The following is a 6,000-nucleotide window of genomic DNA, read 5'->3' on the forward strand; positions in this document are numbered from 1 at the left end:
ACAGCATTTTTTAACAAGGATCATTATGTAAGACAATCTGAGAGAGACATCCGATTATCAAATTAGAAGTACATAAAATATAATGTGAAAATGTTTTCTCTACTGTTTTATTTTAAATTTATCATAAAAGGGTATAGTTTTGAAATTGCTATTTTGCCAGCCAAATTTTTTTTGTTAGTTTGGGGTTGTTTTTTTTAATAAATATTCATGTCCATAGTGTACAACAAGTACATACAATAGGCATACACGTTATTTGTAGCTATGACTACACAATGTACGTATAGCTGTGACTAGACAGTGTGTTCTTTGAACACTGGTTTCTCTTTATACATGTAAGCACAACAGCGTAATATGAATTACAGTAACTAAAACTTGCAGTGGAAATTAAATTTCATAAAACATTTAAAACCTTGAGTGAACATAAATCTCAAAGGACTTTAAAAACTGAAATACCTTCTATCCTCCATATGAGGCCTGTGTTAAGGAAAAAATTTGAATAACTTTTGTTGATCACTGAAAACAGTTTTCTTCTAAACAAACAAAAAGAATAACATCAAGCAAAGCTTGGTTTGGCTCCTCAGGTGTGCAGACATATTCCAATTTCCTTTCCACAATGATTTTTATGCAAATCAATGCTGCACAATCTCCTGACCTCTTTTACCATCATACTGGGACAATGACAGTTAAATAATTGGATTGGCATACTTGCAGGATATTTTATTTTATATTAAAGTCAGTGCAGGACAATTGAATTGAAAAGAATGTGACTTTTTGTTAATTCCAAGCTGATGAAGTACCAACATTTCATGCCAAACAGAGTAAAGCAAACAAAGTGATTTGGGCTGTTAGTCCATTCGTCCCCATGTGCATATATATACTTCACACCCCCCTCAGTTGTTAATTCCTAACAACGATGCTTTCATCCAGAACAAGGATAATGAGAAAAAACCAAGCAGTATTCCTTGGGGAACTGTTACACTAAAAGTTACCTAAGGACTAAATCCCACTTGTGCCTCCTGCACGTGATAAAGATGAGCAAAGCATTCAATACTCCTGGCTGATTTAAAATCCAAATATTCAAACAACATTATGGAATCCAGACAGACTATTCTGCTTTGCTGATGACAGATGCAGAAAAAAAAAAGCTGGTCTGATTAATCTTTTGACTTTTAACCAGCAGAGAAGTGGACACCTCGCTTTAAAGAGCAATGCAGAGCCCCAGCTGAAGAGCAGGTGCTGCACATTATTTGCCTTTCCTGCAGAGGATGCTAGCTAGCAGGACCAAGCAGCTGACCATGAAAATTCCTGGCCCTAAGTGACCCAAGAACAGATTATAAATCCATCCTATAAAATACAGCAAAAACCCCATTTGTTCTTCCACCCTTTCGATATGTGAAGTTATACATTTGTGATTCTCTCATTTTATTGGGCTCTTCAGAAAGCTGTTGATGATCATCTGCAGACAAAACAAAGGCTCATTGTAAACTCTCTTTTAAATAAGTCGGAAGGTCAACATGAAACAAAGGGCACCACTTTCATAACTGCTTACATGCAAACTATGTGTGTGTAACATTACAATGCATTTCAGCAAAGGGATAGAGTCCTAGCTAATTACAAAGCTAACATATAATAGTACTGCATTACCAGCCCAAGAAATTCCTATTGAATTGCATACATCTGAAAACAGAAAGACATGCTTGTGCTGAAACTTAATTATCTTGGCAAAAACTGTGAGGGCTTGATTCTCAGAAGACATAAACACAAAGCTCTGCTTTACACTCCCAAGGATCTAATTCTTTGTTTATTCAGACAGCCTCCATCAGATAAAACTTACCACTTGGATTGACTAATTTGCCTTCTTATTTATAGTATCTACAGCTAAGTAACACAATTACTGCTTGGTTTGTGAGCAAGGGAAAGAATACTTCTGATCTACAAATACAAGGTCTGAAAAAGACAATTGGTGTGCTCTGCCAGGTTAAAAAAGTTAATGCTGTTGCATTCCACCCGAGGCAAAGAAGACAAGCCTTTTCCAAGGACAGGTCTGACTGAAATGATTTTTCATGGGTTCAAAGTAAAACATTATGGTAAAAAAAATGAATACAGATTGTTTCTTCAGTCATCGTTAGCAAGAGACATAGGGGTATTCTGGTTTTGAGCCCATATGGAAAGACCATCAACACTTTCTGCTTCTGGGTCCTTTGCCAAAATACCATATCCCACATGCCTTTTACCTTAAAACATAAAAGAAAAGGTGCTGTTCTGGTCAAATAAAGAAATAATTTTTACTAGCATACGTCTAATGTTAAAGCTGCCTAAATCCTGCCAAAGACATTACAACACCATCTGCAAAACAGATTTTCATTAAATTGATCAGTTTAAAGTTAAGCAGCTAGGCAGATGATGCTTTTGAGCTAACCTTTAACCTTTAACCTTCTTAAACTGAAATCAGGTCACTCCTTTTGGGTAATATCTTTGCCACTTGAGAACATGGGAGGTAAAGTGATCTACCAAAATTTAAAAATCACAGCATTAATAGTGTTGTGGATCAATATTTTGTCAATAAAAGGAAGACCAAGGTAGTTCTAGCACAGCTGACTATTAGTCTGCTTACTGCTGCCTCTCACTTTCCTTGAGCTCCTAAATAGTTGCATACACAATGTAAACTGCAGATAATATAGAGTATAAAAGCAATGTCCATTGAAGGTATTGTCAGCTAATCAAATAATATTTTTGATAAACTGTCTTCAAATATTTATTTGTGATTAGAAATTGATCATGTCATTCAGTTACTTGGTTAAGTAAATTTTATTTTCAACCATTCCAGTTTACTTTACAAAAAGGCTATCCAGTACTTATTTATTTATTAATAAAAATATTTGGAAACTATTTAATGAGCACAGGACATGATATATGTGGTTCCTTGAATCAAAAGCTATTTGACTAAGCTACAAAATGGCTGCCTTAAGAGCAGTTCCAGTCATATGTATATTACATCCACAGAGACAGATCACCGTCCTGCCTCAGCTTCCCAAATCAGCAGAAGCTGAAAGCTTCCTCCTGCAGAATGGAAAGGCACTCTGTTGCTATAGAAGCTTTCTCTGTTTATTTGTGGAGTCACTGAATGCTTCTTGATGGGTGATGCCAAGAACTTGCAACTCTTCTGTGGTTTAATTTGCTAATATTGAGCTCCACAATTCCAAAAGTAAGTCTTTGGGAAATTAATTTAGGCCAAGCTGAGTTCACTCAGGGTAAGGCTGTCTTTGTTCTGGTTCTTAGAAGCCACATTACCAACACCATTTGAATACTGCACTTCTGTAAGGAACAACCAGGCCATTTCTTCTTTAAATAACTTAGAAAACAGCTAAAGGTTCCACTTTGCCACATTTAGACTCTAACTCTAAAATTGACATTTCCGTACTGCCTAAAATTATACAGCTTCAGAAGAGAAGCTCTGATGTTCATGGTTGCTTTAAAAGCTACGGCTATGAAAAGACATCCTTTTATTACATCAATAGTTAAGCATAGGGAGAAAAATCAAGCTGTTACGGCAACATTTATAAAAAGAAAATTCACAAAACAATAACATTTAAATAAATATAAATGACTGAAGAAAAACTTTGAGGCACTTGACAAAGCAAAGGAACAAAGTCACAGATTCTTTTTCTGGGCTTTCAGATGGTTTTAGTATTAAACTTTTTATTGCCAAACCATATTCACAGCACCCCAATTTTAAAAAAGAGGAGCAGCTTGAATATAAACACATTTCATGAATATTCGATATGGTTCCTAAGGCATATATCTATTATTCATATAAATTAATGTTCTTTTTTCCTTAGGTGCTCTAAAAGTTTATCTGATGTATCAAACCAAAAAAAGTTTACAACTCCCTTGGTGTCAACAGCTTCACCAAGACCTGACAAAACTATCAAGTCTGCTAGCAGGTAACAGACTTTAAAAACTGCTTTTATTTCCATCTTAAGGCCTGACTGTACACTTACAATTAAGAGTAAAGTTTTCTGGGTGATGTACAGAGGCATTACATTCTATTATAGAGCACACGCATCTAGAACATTGTGGTCATTTGAGACACATTGCAGCACTTCATGCCAACCCCGTATCTTAAAAAATAATACTAATACTCCATCTGGTATTTTAAATAAGACATCACTCTCCTTCAAATTAACCTTAAAATGAAATTATATAAAAATAGTGTATGCATGCTATCTGCTTTCTGAGAGTCATTAAACCTAGTGGGGTTCAGATTTCCAAGATTCTCTAAGAAGTCATGAGGAACAGAAAATTTTTAAAAGCTGAGATCCTCACTAGCAATCCTAGGGACAAGTCCTTTGAAAATATATGCTTCAGGAGAGTTGGAACCCTAGCGTTTACAGCTGGACACTTTCAATTGTCCTCTTTAGGCCATGAAGCCTAAAGGGTATCTGGCAGTTCATGGATTCCACTTCCACTGGGATGTCCTTAACTGATTGAAAGATTTGAGCTCCAAAGGCTAGTGATGGTCCCCTGCCATGTATGATAGCTTCACTACATAGATGCTACTGAACTGCTCCATCTAACCAGGATCCCAAATCAAATATTTTGTAGGACAGGATGGAAACCCAAATATATTTGAGGAAGGTTTCTCTTAGGGATCAGGTTGAGTGAATGAAGAGATAGTACTGTTTTGAGTATATAGTTTGTGTACCTTGTGACTGTAGTTTTTATTCAAAAACTGGCAACTGGCACCTTCTTTTAAACAGTCTCAGCTTTGGCAGTGAAGCTATCTGAGAAAAGCCTTCTGCCATCCCTTCTCCTACTCTTTCATTCCTGTCTGTGGCAGTTTGCAGTAGCATTTCTTTGAATGGTGGCATTATAGAACAAATAATTGAAATAATACAGGTTAACACTCAAAAAAACAGATGGGGACCAAACATGTGTTGTTTGTTGGTTTTTTTTTAACCCTGACTAAGAGTGCAGCTGCACAGTGTAAATGGAGGAAGCAAGGAATGGCTTCACAGATGACAGGGAGCAGGAACCCTCTAAAGGGAGTTTTGCTGCTGAGGCAGGCTGTGTCACTAGACTCTCAGCTCTTTTCGTACTTTTCATAACAGGATTTTATATCTTAAAAAAGAAAAAACAGCAAAAAATTACACCCTATAGAATTAAGGAAAAATGCAATTTAAATTAAATACATTATTAAATTAGCAGAGCAGCCAGCACTGTGGGACAGTGTAATAGACCAAAACTTGTGTTACTGCCATTTTTGCTCACAGCAGATGCATCAAGGTTACAACTATCAGGTTATAAAATGAAAATCTGTGTTACTGCCTGTGCAGCATGTGTTAGCTCAGACCAACCATTTGAACATGGTTGAACACCAGAAAAATGTTATTTCTTGCTAAAACTGGAGGTCTGCTGAGACTTTTCCACATTTGTTCTATATGCACAGGTCTTCAACATGATTAGAAAACCAGCATAGTTGCTGTAATCAGCAGATGACTCCTGATAGTTTAGTTATCACAGATTTCTAGTATAAATCAATAGATAACACTTGCAAAATGGATTTTCTAATCATATTTAGAGCTTGTTACAGTGACTAATGGTTTGCAATATTTTCTGAATTTTTATATCCCCTAGACAAAAGAAGTTTTTAATAAGTTACAAAGTTATTCATCTTGGAAATGAATGTGTTATATTTTGTACATGAACCAAGACAATCAAGCCAATCCAGTAAACACACTGCAGAAAACAAGGTACCCCATAATTACGGTTTGGAAAAAGTCATGACAAGTTGTGTAATAAATGGTATTCATCACTCCCACATATTCATTATATCCACATAGTTTTTTCCAGTAAAGATAAAAATATAGTTGCCATTCTACTAACATGTTTATCTACACCACACCCTTTCATGTTTGTGAAAAATCATTACTGGTTTGGAAAAGAAGGGCAGATAAAAGGATGACAGCGCTTAATTTTGAATATCCTTTGAAATAATGT

General features: G+C 35.8%; 1 protein-coding gene across 1 annotated transcript in view; it reads right to left on the bottom strand.

Annotated features, from left to right (window-relative positions):
* Positions 1 to 6,000, bottom strand: part of ZFHX4 (zinc finger homeobox 4) — a 150,250-nt gene that overhangs the window by 115,911 nt on the left and 28,339 nt on the right. The gene's annotated exons all lie outside the window — the stretch shown is intronic.

The sequence above is a fragment of the Chamaea fasciata genome, unplaced genomic scaffold (assembly GCF_029207755.1).
Source record: "Chamaea fasciata isolate MVZ Bird 193981 ecotype frontalis unplaced genomic scaffold, bChaFas1.0.hap1 SCAF_1, whole genome shotgun sequence".
Taxonomy (NCBI): domain Eukaryota; kingdom Metazoa; phylum Chordata; class Aves; order Passeriformes; family Sylviidae; genus Chamaea; species Chamaea fasciata.